The sequence below is a fragment of the Dipodomys merriami genome, unplaced genomic scaffold, assembly GCF_024711535.1.
Source record: "Dipodomys merriami isolate MVZ:Mamm:240054 unplaced genomic scaffold, mDipMer1.0.p SCAF_1, whole genome shotgun sequence".
Classification (NCBI taxonomy): Eukaryota; Metazoa; Chordata; class Mammalia; order Rodentia; family Heteromyidae; genus Dipodomys; species Dipodomys merriami.
The window spans coordinates 36,576,221-36,590,056 of NW_027202270.1; positions in this window are offsets into that span (position 1 = coordinate 36,576,221).

Below are 13,836 nucleotides of genomic sequence, written 5' to 3' on the forward strand. Positions count from 1 at the left end.
TAAATTATAAATTAAAGGAGATTGAAATTCTACCAAATGTTGGTGGATCATGTGTACAATCCTAACTACTCAGGAGGCTGAGATCTGGGAGATGGAGATTCAAAGCCAGTGAGTCACAGGCAGAAAAGGCCCCAAGACTCCATCTCCAAAATAACCAGCAAAAAATTTTAGGCTGGAGGCAGGATTCAAATGGTGGAGTGTCAGCCAAGAAAATTCAAGGCCTGAGGTCAAATCCTAGTACCATCAGAGAGAGAGAGAGGGAGAGAGAGAGAGAGAGAGAGAGAGAGAGAGAGAGAGAGAGAGAGAGAGAGAGAGAGAGAGAGAGAGAGAGAGAGAAATTCAAGCCGACTTTTATAATTTGTCAAGATGTTAAAGTCAATATAAGAAAAAATATATAAAAACATTTCCTAAATCCTAACAAACTCATGTGAGGAAACTCCATATTAAATAAACTGTCTCTCAAAAGAAGTATCCAAGAATTAAATAATTTAATATATAACCAATAAGGATTATGCAATTAATGATATTGATGTAAGAGATCCAGAATAATACCTTATATCATCCATCAACATACATGAGTTCAAGAACTTTTTTAAGTCACTTTTTTAGAAAAAAGCAATCAGAGTACTTAACATAGATTCTTAACGCAAAAATCAACAGGGATAAAAAATCACAGAAGAAAATGTGAATTTTCATATATAAAACTTGAATGCTTTCCTGTACCAAATTTTAAAAGATAGAATAGGCAAAATGGTTTGTACTACAAAATTATTACTCTATATCACATAGTTTTATATAGGCTTATAAAAGTATCATAATTTCATAGATAAGAAACATGTTAAGAATTCAAGGTTTATGAAACTGCATATAAAAAGGTATTTATCTCTGCTTTAAAATATATAAGGAACATATTAAAATGAAGTAGCACAATTTTGCCCAGAAACTTAAATTAAGCCCACAAAATTCAAAAATCTAAAACTTGTGTCATAGCAAATACCTGTGAGAGTATTATGAGAAGGGCACTTTTCTATATTGCTGATGGCATTGTAAATTGATATAACCTTTTTGGAAAGCAATTTGGCAATGAGTTTCCAGAGTCATAAAAATGTTCATACCCTTTAATCTAGTAATTCTACTTCTGGGAATCTATCCTAAAGAAATAATCCAAAATACTTAAAAATGCCATAAGCCTGACAATGTTTATCCCAGTGTAATTTATATTACATAAAAATGGAAAACACTCACTGTCCCATATAAAGGTTATGCTTTATAAATTATGGTTCTTTCATTTGGTGGAACATGATACATGAATATAAAATGGTGAGAGTTGTAATTATCATTAATTCCTCCTTGTAGCTGATACTGTTGCTTAACATTGTCACTAAGATCTTTTAAGTATCACAGGTATAAAATCAGGTTAAGTGTATGTTTTGTTTCAGTAAACAAAAATTTAAGGATAACAGTTGTCCAAAAACATGTATAAAAGAAATTTGGAAGAAATATGCAATCTTTTTGAATTAAGGAGTGTATCATGATTCTTGCTACTATTTCTGTACTGAACAAATGACTAACTGGGAAAGACTCAATAAGGAACAGTATGCTTTTATTTGAGGCAAAGAAAGTAGTTTAATTTGACATGCTAAGCATGTTTACTTTTCAGTTAATGTCTTTATAATTTAGGAAGAAAAATATTTTTAATTTTAAACTTTTTATTGTTATGTACAGAGGGGTAACAAAATATTTTTAAATGGGCATATTTCTATATAAAAAATAATACTACAATCTTTTTCAAGTCTATTCTGCAGACTCATCATCACTTATGAAAAATATCAAAGTTACGTCTACTAAATGCCGAGATGCACATATTATTCTCTATGGAGGGCAATTTTCCAAAATAATTCAGATAAAAAAGTGATAATCACAGATAGTTGTGAACGGGTTAAAATAAAAAAGCTAAATAATTTTTAGAAAGACTATATACTCCATGTGTGGGGTCTAGCAGTAAGGAACATATCCAATTTGGATGCACAAAGTAATGACTATGAAATACCAATGTGTATAATGCATGAATTTCAAATTGATTTGAAATGCTTGACATTTTCAACCAAGAAAATTGAGGAACTGAGGCACTAAATGATGTACCTAAAGTCATTTTTGTTCCTTTTCCACCACACTCATCATAAAGCTCAATCTCTCATCATCAGTTTCTCTTATCAGAAACTTCTTCTAAGTCTGTGTTTTCTCACCAATGCCTATTAACCTTAGAGAGATCGTCTTTCAAATGGTAGCACTGAAAATCACAACAATGTATTTTGATAATACTTATCACAATTGGTAAGCAAATATTTGTGCGTATGTTTTCCTTTTAATATTTCCCCCCTACAGAGAAGAGGATCTATATCTCATTTTATGTGTTTAGAACAGTGCTTAGAACATAATGTTCCAAAACCATTCCTACATGCTGAACATGCTACCACCTCACTAAAGCCAACTTAAATAACCATTATAGAATAACAGCAACAAAGAAAGTAACTTTTCAAACTGCTTGGTATGTTTATGGAAATATTTTTATGAAAGGGTTATGGGCCAAGCATAGCAGAAAAGTACTTAGAGAAATTGATGGATGATAGGTTTATATATTTGCGTATATTGATGATTGTATAGTATATGATCCTGGCCTCTGAAATAGACATCAGGGAGAACAGTGACAATATATCTTACCATCCTTCTAATGGAACTATCATCAAAGAATGACTCAGGTGCAGGCTTGTGCGTATTTCTGAAACTGCAACTGGGCAACAAAACATTCCTAATCTGCATAAAACAATGTCTGAACAGACAGATCAAGTTTTTTCTGTAAAGCTAAATGTAATGTAAGGTTATGATAATCAGTTTCAGTCCATCTGAGACTCAACTAAAGAGATTGACAAGACTGTTACTTATTTGGTCCAACTTTCTGTAATCTCGGTCAGAACATCCTAGTCATTGATAGAGAATGCCTCCTCTTGTTCTCTACTTCCGTTTACAATGTTCCAATCTTCTCGAGGTTGGTTGCTTCCTCAGTAAAATGAAGGAGTTTGAAGTTCTGGAATCTCAGTGATTTATGTTCTTGCTTAAATGATCAATGTTGAACAAACTGATTTAGCCAACATGGTTATTAGCTTTCTATATAAAAAAACACATACACACACTAACAGTGCTTAATAGCAGGGCTTATGCCAGCCGTGATTTAAAGCCAGATGTATCTGCATGAGTTGATTAACTGTTAAAATTCAATCTGGCTTTTAAAATTTTTAATGTCTTCCTTTATAAAGAGTATAATAAGCAGCCATTCTCTTTTGCTTTGTTACTTTGGCTGTAGGACTATGTGTGTCCAAACCAGCTGTCAATTTAAATGGGGACAATATACCAGTGATTCTTGTTGTTTGGAATATTGTAAAGAAAATAATTGACATCATTTTTCATTTTTAATAAGGTTGTCTGTATCTTGTGAGATAACTTCTTCCTGGTCAGAATAATTCTAAACTTTTTTCTTGTTTCTAGAAATATACCATTTAAAAACACCTGATAACCAGACATGGTGGCACCAATCTCGAATCTCACAATTCAAGAGGCTGAAATAGGAGGACCAACATGAGTTCAAGACTAGTCCTAGTTATATAGCAAGTCCTCTGTCAGAAAACAAAGAACAATAGTCATGATTTACCTTACGGCCATTGTTTACACATATACACAGAAATTATTTGTGAAATATAGTTATTTGTATATCTAAGACTTTATTCATTTAAAAATGTAACAAATCAGCCGGGCGCTGGTGGCTCACGCCTCTAATCCTAGCTACTCATGAGGCTGAGAACTGAGGATCGCGGTTCAAAGCCAGCCCCGGCAGGAGAGAACGTAAGACTCCTATGTCCAATAAACCACCAGAAAACCGAAAGTGGCGCTGTAGCTCAAGTGGTAGAGCGCTCGCCTTGAGCTGAAGAGCTGAGGGACAGTGCCCAAGCCCAGAGTTCAAGCCCCACGACCGACCAAAAAAAAAAAAAAAAAAAAAAAGCAACAAATCCTACGTAAGGGGCAAAACAGTACCAGAGGTTATGTCCCAAAACCCCCAAAACAAGCACTGCCTGCATATAAAAACAATGATAAAATATTTATGTAACAAGAAGCAGATTATAATTACGCTGCTGCTGTGCTCAAATATAGAGAGAAAGCATGAAGATGAAAAAGACCCCTCTCCATCACAGAGAGAGAATGAGGGGGGGCGGGGCAGAGAACAGAGCAGACGCCATAGAAGCAAGCACTGGTTGAGTAGATGGAAAACAAGCTCCATCTTAGGATAATTATAAAGGTAAAATCAGCAAGTGAATTATTTTTCACATTGTGATACGTTATCCTTTTTTTATCTTTTTCTTTAAGAAGAACAGAATTAAAAAAAATCCATCTTGCAGGTGAGAAAGCTCAGATGTTGGGCTCTGACACCCACCCCTGCTGTCACAGCTCTTCACTGGTGCCTTACACCCTGCTGGAGCTCAGGAAACATTTTCTGGAGAAGTATAGCAAACACTTTTTACAGTATTTACTATCCTTTATGTTGTCCTTTGTACACACTGACATCTAACGCAATAGCCATAACCAGGTAGGTATTGTTATTATATATTAGTGTTGAAGTGAGGAAACAGACACAAAATAATAAAGCAAATTGCCTAAGGTCACATGCCTAGAAAATGATAGCCTCTGGTTCCAGAACCTATGCGCGTGACTGATATACTGCCTCATCTCTGAAGAAAGAAACAACATTGTAAAGGATGGAATAAGAAAGAGAAGAAACTAGGAGTTGGAGGCATGGCTCAGATGGTAGAGTGAGTGAAAGCGTCAGATACTGAGTTCAAGTCTGGATCTCAGACAAAATGAAATAAGAAAGAAAGAGAAGAAACGTAATAGTATCATTTGCCTCATAGTTGGCAGTGAAAGAATCCAGAAAAGGGTGAAGATGCTGACAGTGAAGAAGGAGGAAGGAATGTGGGAATCTCAAGGGTGTTACTTTAGAATAGTCTTATATTATGAGTTTGATAGAGACTGGCCTATTAGAAAGCAACATTTTACTCCTGTAAAAATCAGAAATCACTAGTGGTCCATTTGGGCAATTTTTCTTCTACACATCTCTGTTCTTTCACCTTCTTTGTGCCATTCTCTTCTTTTGTCTTTTTTCCACTTCAGTCTGATACACTATTGACCAAAATTTTAAATTGTATTTGTTAATTCAATGTACGTACGATATCACTTTTTTCACATGCATTTAAAGAAAGCAACTGAAGTTAATTTAGAAACATGCCTTACGAATGTGTTGCAAGTCTTCCAATGTGGATTAATCTTTACAAATGAGAGAACATGAAAACAAAAACCAACAAAAGCCCATTGTTGCACTAGTTTACATTTTTATCAATAGTGTATGAGAATTCCTTTTGCCTATATCATTGCCAACATTTGTTGTTTGCTTATTTTCTCCATAAGGGCCATTCTGACTGGGGTGAAATTGAACCTTAGTGTGCTTTTGATTTTCTTTTTCTTTATGCTGGAGGAGGTTGAACAGTTCTTCATGTATCCACTAGCTGTTTGTACTTTTAAGAACTGTGTGTTCAGTTGGCTTGCCCTTTTGTTAATGTATTATTTTCTCTTTTTGAGAATGTATTATTTTCTCTTCTTGAGTTTTGGATATCAATATATTCTGGATATCAATCCTTTATCTCTTGAGTAGCTGGTGAAGTTATCTCCCATTCTATGGATTATCTTTTAGTTGTGGTAATCATTTCTTTTGATGTATCACTATTTGGCAATTCTTGATCTTATTTTCTAGACAATGGAGACCTATTCAGATAATAACCTATGTCTATCCTTGCTGGTGTTTTCCCTATGTTTTCTTGTAGTAGATTTAAAGTTTCAGTTCTTACGTTGAATTCTTTGATTTTTGTATATAGTGAGAGATATAGCAATCCATATGGGGATTCATAAAAATACTAAAAATGGACCTAACTGATGACCTTACCATACCACCATCATGCATATATTCTAAGGAGAATAAGTCAATAAACAAGAACTGCATATCCATGTTAATTGTAGTATGATTCATGATAGACACACTGTGCAATCAACTGTGGTACCTAAAAGCAGAATGGATTTTTTAATGTGTAATTCATATATACATTGAAATATTACTCAGTTGTCATATAATATGAAGCTATCATTTACAAGAAAATAGATTGAATTGGAGACCATAATGTCAAATAAGACAAGATAAGCTTTAAAAAGCCAAATATCTGCTGATTTTGCCTATGCATGGGCAGTAGATCTAAAAAACATATATTCATTAACATATATATATATTCATTGATACATATATATATGTACATGTATGTATTATGTAGGATAAATAATTGTTTGATACTTTGCAACACTGTTTGGGGTATGACCTAAGGAATATCAGTGAAAACTGTTGATCAGTAACAAGATGGGGGTTAAAGAAAGAGAAACCAGAGGATAATTTCGATTAAAATATAATACATGCATCTGAAATACCATGGAGAAACTCCTTGATGCAATTAATGTACATAGAAAAACAAATAAAATGAAAGGAAAGCCAGGAGTGGTGACTCACACCTGTAATCCTAGCTACTCAGGAGGCTAAGATTTGAGAATCACAACAAAGCCAGCTTGGGCAGGAAAGTCTGAGAGATCCCAATCAACTTCCAGAAAGCTAGAAGTGGCACTATGGCTCAAAGTGTAGAGCACTAGCCTTGAGTGAAGGAGCTCAGGGGCAAGCCAATACCCTGAGTTCCATCCTTTCAGCCCAGGGGAAAACATGACAGCAAAGTAAAATAGACTCTGTTGGAGTATAGTCAGCAGGAGAAGGAAGGTGAATGGATAAGATAAATGAGTGTAGATATTTTCAAAGTGCTTTATTTGTATATAGAAAAATAGAACTATAAAAATAGGGGCAAACTCTTTGGTAATTTTCAGTATTTGAAGCAATAGCGAAATATTAAACACAAAAAATTCTTAATGAAAATTGTCATTTTCTTCTGCATTTCAAAAACACTTCCAAATTTAGATTTAGGAACATTTTACCATTAATTGGAATTTTTCACATTATACTGGGAACAAGAAACCTATATCTATATCTATCCAAGGTAGGCTAAAGAATAGGTTATTGAATGCTGGAAATTATCAGTTCCTTTAAAGAGCACTAAAACACTGATGTTATATTTGTACTTTTCACTATGTAAATACATTGAACAAATGGTCATGTAGAGGAGTTGCTTAAGAAAAATTCTTATCACCACAGGAATTTTTGTCTAATTGGGTACAAATAATGTTTAGATCTGAGTTTATTTTAGTGGAAAAAGGTGCAAATAAATTTGTGTGAATACACATAACACCCTCATCTATCTATCTATTTATTTGTTTATCTATCTATCTATCTATCTATCTATCTATCTATCTATCTATCTATCTATCTGCCTACCTACCTACCTGCCTATTTTTACTATACTATATCTGTATACAAATCTATAAACAATGTATGTGTATATATAACTACATTTGTCCATGAACATGCATATATGGACAAGAGAGTAGGTTTTCTACCAGAAAAAACATTGCTTTGGTAAAGAAACTGCAAATAAGAACCATCACTACAATATTCCAATCACATAACTTTATAAGTAAACCTAACTTCAGTGCTGACAATACAGTATTACTAATAACCAGCATCAAGGACTGGCATCTTCAGCATATGCAGACTCTGTGTTGCCTAGGTATAATAGCTACAATGTGTTTTCTCATAATAGGTGTGATGTAAAATCTATACCAAAGGGATACCATTGTAAAGTGATAGATTTGGAGTGATGGAAAGTGATATGATATTCATCTTTGTACAGCTTCTTAAAACTGATTCACTACAGTGGCATGTAGACATAGCAGATGTTTATTTTAATGAATATTCATTTGCTAACATGAAGTCTCCGTAGATGACACTTTCCTCTTAAGAGGTCATATTTTCCTCTTACACAGTGTTTACTCCTTCAATAGACAATTGTCTATTTAAAAGACATAACATTAAGGAGCTTTGTAAAGTGGAACACTGGTGGAAAATGATGTAGCATTTGAACCACATGTAAATATGCTAATTAGAAGCAGTAGTAATGCTAGATATAAACATCTTAGAGATTTACCTTATCTGTCTTAATAGCATCATGATCATTTCTCAAAACCAATTAAGAAGTTTCTGTTAAATTACCGTATGAGTATACTGCTTGAACTATGAAAACATTTATTTATAAAATAACACTACCAAGAAGTATAGTAACTTTAAATCACCATAGAAACCAAATAAATAATATTGTGAAGATATCTTAACAATTATACATTTCTGTACAGATAGAAGTTATTATTATTTGAAGCCTAGGCACATCCTTACTACTTGCTGAGTATTTTTCTAGAAACATCAGAAGGACAGTTAGCCAGTTACAATTGTTTGTTTCGTTAGTTCAGGTATTGGAACTGGTTTATCATACCTAAAGTTACTTTGGGTCTGTAAAAGATTATTTTGGCAGAAGTTTTATTAGTGTGTCAAATTATCTTTCAAGCAACTAGGCCAGAATTACTGGCTAAGATGGAAAGTTATAAATTTTAAATGTTTTTACCACACACTCCTACTCCCCATCCCCAAGACAGTAGTTTTATAGATTTTCTGCTGTTGTGTTGTTCCAAATACAAATTTGTTACAGAATTCCAGAAATGGATCAGATTTTATTTTAGGAGCAGAGTTAGAATGACAAAATGATTGAATTATATTTTTGGGCCCACAACATCCCTAAATACTTTATTTATTTGGCACTATCTCCATTTTCAATGGTGTTAAGAGAATAGACATAACATATATATCAAAATCTATAGCGAATTCAAAAGTATCACTGTTACACTATTTGAGTCAGCCTTCTTTCTAAAACTAACTAACATGTTTTTTATTCTTTAACTATATTATTGATTCTCAACTTCGGCTACATATATGACTCATCTAGGAATGACCAGGGAGTTAAGAAAAATCCTTACATTCAGGCTATACTCCAGGTCAATTAAATCATGAACGCTGGGGCAGATCCAGGCATTGGCATTTAAAGAAAAAGTTTCTCAGGTGATTCCAATAAGAATGTCTCAATTGAGAAACACTGGTTTATCTCACTCAATGGTAGAGATGCCAAAAAAGAAAAGAATATGCATTGCTGAATTTAAGAAGGAATTGTGAGTGTCCAAATTGCTGTAGAGCAATGATATATGGAAAGACATTATTAAACTTTTTTCTGATTGATTTGAAGATGATAACTTCAACCTGATGTGTACACATTATTGTGGTACACAACTATAATCTCAACACTTGAGAGGCTGAAGCAGGTTGATTTCAAGTTTGAAGTTAGCCTGGATGGATGGAAGGAAAGAAGGAAGGAAGGAAGGAAGGAAGAAGGAAAGAAGGAAGGACAGAAGGAGGGAGGGGGGGAAGGAGGGAGGGAAAAAGAAAAAAGAAAAAGGGAAGGAAAATGAGAGAGAAAGTAAGGAAAATGAACATTCTAACTTCAGTTTCACCTATAGTTCAACAGCAAACTTTCAGATTATAGAAGTGTGTATTTGAATAAGCCACCCTATTTTTAATTTGTGGGATTTTAAATTTTTCCTCTGATATACAGAGAGGTTATAGTTACATAAGTAAGGTAACCAGTACATTTCTTTTTTAGTTTTTTCATATATATTTTTATTGTAAAAATACTGTACAGAGGGGTTACAGTTATATGAGTAAGGAAATGAGTACATTTCCTATCAAGCATTATTACCTCTTCCTTTGTTTTCCCCTACCATTCCTTCCCTTCCTACCTCCCCAACTCCTCCCTTTCTACCCCTCCACCTGAAATTGTAAAGTTCATGTTCAACATAGTGTCTTGTACATCTCACTGTTACAATAGGTCAACCTGTATCCTTATTTAAACATTTTGTTATATCCCTTTCCCTCCCCAAATTATAAAACTGTATATACAAGATGCAGGACACTGTGAAAACAGGGGTTATACCATGTGATAAGAACATACAAAAGAAACAAAAGAATCACATAGTACACTATAAGTATGTTAAAACCAATGGCAAGAAAGGAAAAAAAAAAACACTTGTGTTCCTTGTTGAACATTGTTATCCCCTTCCTCATTTTCTCCCACTTTCCCTCCTTTGCCCAACTCCCCTCTCCCACCAAGTTGTAAAGTTCACTTCCAACATAGTATCTTGTGAGTATTGCTGTTGCATTGGTTCACACTTTGTCTTTGTCTGACCATTTTGTTATTTCCCTTCCCTTCCTCAAATCAGATAAATGTATATGCAAGACACAGTGTACCAAAATAAAAAACAATGACAACAGGGGATAAAGCAAAGAAAAAAGTTTTTAAAAAAAGAAAAAAACTTTTTTTTGTAAAAAAAAGAAAAAAGAAAAAAAGAAAAAAACTTTTATTTGGAAGAGATAACCTCTTACAAAGTTTTTAATCTACACTTTTATTCTGTTAATTACAATGGCTTTTTAAATGCATCACATATAATTCATTGAACATTATCTGTAGCATTCTGTCTCAATTTAGAAGGTATCAGGTTAAAAATTATTTACAAGTTGATTCTGGTCTATTCTCCTTCCTTTCCTTATAGTAAATCCATTTTTGTGTATTCCAGGCAAATGAAAAGAATCACAAAACTTAAGGTTTGTGTGGATAGTTAAGTACATGCCCAATAATTCTAAGCATTGCATGTTTGTTTGTTTTTAATTTTTAATTGTAAAGATACTGTACAAAGGGGTTACAGTTGTAACTGTAAGGTAATAAGTATGTTTCCTATCAAGCATTGTTACCCCCTCCTTTGTTTTTCCCCTGCTATCCCTTCACTCCTCACTTCTCCAACTCATTCCTCCCTACCTCCCCAACTCTACCACCCAAGTTGTAAAGTTTGTTTTCAACATAGTGTCTTGTACATCCCATTGTTACAATGGGTCAACCTGTATCCTTGTTTCAGCATTTTGTTATTTCCCTTCCCATCCCCAAATTAGAAAATTGTATATACAAGATGCAGGACACCAGAAGCAAATACAGTGACAATAGAGGTTATACCATTGGGGGAATATCATACAAAAAAATCATATAGTACATTAAAAACAACAACAACAAAGAAAAAACCTCTTGTGTCCATATCTTGGGGTTCACTTCACTTAGCATCAGCTTATGTGGTCATATGTACATAGCTTTTGACCTTTTCTGCTTGTCTGGTAAGATTATCCTAGACATGTACTAATTATTGCAAATAAGAGAAACCATGGGACTTATGTTTCATTGAGTCTGGCTTACTTCACTTAAAATAATTTTTTTCCATGTCTTTCCGTTTCCTAACAAATGGGGCAATGTTATTCTTTCTGATGGAGGCATAGGATTCCATTCAAGAAAGAAAAAAAAATGAATGGAAAATGTATCTCTGGCCATCAAAGCTGAGAAATTAGAGAAAGAAAAGCTTTGATTGCAGCTTTAAAATATCATACTGTACATGCAAACGTGTATAAATTGAAACATTCAATAGTACAAGGTACAAAGAGAAAATAAAGCTTGTCTATTCAGACAAAAAAAAGAAGATGTGATATACACGTTTGTTTTTAACCCTTTGAGGAAAACAGGGAGGAGAAGAGGAATTCTGTATGGAAAGGCAGTACACTTATCAACTTCCCTCTCAATTTTATCTTTATTGGTTTGCTTAAGGCCAAATCTTTTTGGCCCTCTTCAATTAAAAAAAATATTAAAAAAAACCCCACTACCCACACTTCAGACTTCATTGAATATCTCACCTACACCTCTAAGCTTGAAGCAAATATAAATGGAACTATGAAAATTTGAGAGGGAAAAGATCTAGGGGTGTGGGAGAGTTGTGGGGTCATAGTGGGGAGCACCAGAGGACTGGCTGTGACTCAGTGGTAGAAAAATTGATTAGTGTGCTTGAGGTTCTGGGTTCAACCCCCAGCACCACTAAGAAAATCAATACCACACACACACACACACACACACACACACACACACACACACACACACACACACACACACACACACACACACACACACACACACACAAGTTTCAGAATATAACAAGGGTTTTGGAAAATCCTAACCTAAATTTCAGCTGTGGTTTGAAATATGTCTACATTAAACATATCATTTGTAAAGAGTTTGTAATAGTTATCTTGCAATTCTGTGTGGATTTTCAGATGATGTATAGAAATAGGAATAGGGCTTGATATGTAGTGAACAAGAATTTTAAGATACAGCTTTTTTTCTAAATCTACTGTAGTCTAAATGATTGTAGTATCTAATACATTAACTACCAGATTAACATATAAGCACACTTGGATATATCAATAATTCCAAATCATTAGTAGTTATGCTTAATAATTTGATAAATATTACTAATCTTAAAATGAATATATATTTTGACATAGTACATGAAATTGAAATTTTTATTCTATAAATACATTGTTATTTGATGAATCTCCAAGAAAAACTCATTGTCAACTAAAGGCATAAATAAACTATCACTTCAAATTAAAGATTCAGCCCTAAAATTACATTATTGTTTTGTGTGCTAGTTATGGAAGATAAATCACTGCCAATTAAACTATGACACTTATTCCTCTGGAGTTTAATTTTCTATTTCCTAGAAAAATTTTCTTAAGCTAACTTGGCCTTGGATTTTCATCTCATTGCAGCACATAAAAAGGAGCAGATGAATTCATGTACTTCCAAGCAACAGGACAAGTGTATCAGAAATGCTGCTTACTTGACCAAATTTAAGGCATCAGTGACTGGTATATTTTTATTTTGGAGATGTTAAAATGTTCATGTTAGAATCAATAAAATGATAGTACATACGAATAACAGGGAGTCCCTTAGAATATGCTGACTCTTGGAACTCATTCAAGACCCTGTAAGACCTGAGATTGTCTATGATAGGAGCTGGTTTCAGCTTTACCAAAGCACACATTACATGTATCTCAGTATAGGGTATTTGACCTGGCTCCTTAGTGAGCCTAGAAGACTAAGCATTCAACTCACCCACCCATGAAGGTAAGGTACCCATGCAGACAGTTGCATATACTCTCCTTGATACTCCATGCCTGAAATTACGGACATGCCAAGATTTCCCGTATTCCTTCATGAACGAAAGTTTACCATGGAGCAGTTACAAAAAACAAATCTTGAAAAACTGCTTGTATGTTGTGAAAGAGCTACAGGCCTTACTATGTGTCTGAGACTATTCCACTGAGAAGTTTCCCTTGCTTCTTTCCATCCTGGCTTTTGTTGACATGATAGCCAGGCCTTCTATGAGACTGGCGGCCAACACAAAGTGGCCTGGAGTCCAATATTTCTTTGCTGCTTCTGTTGTTGCAAATGGAGTGTGTCACTTGTCAGTACCTTTATCCAACAACTACTTTGGGTTCTGTATCTATGTGGGATTCTTTGGCTTTGCCTTTGGGTGGCCCAGTTTAAATCACTGATGGACCACATTGGACCACAGAGTGTCTCCTGCACTTTGGGCTTGGTGGCCATTGTGGAATGCTGCCCTGTCCTCCTGGGTCCCCTCTTTTAGTTCATTGCAATGACATATACAGAAGTACACCTGCTGGGCATGTGGTGTCATCTTAATTATTGCTAGGGTTTATCTCTTCTACATGATTCTAAAATTATTGCTTAAAATGATTTCTTTGAATACAGCTTATTAAAA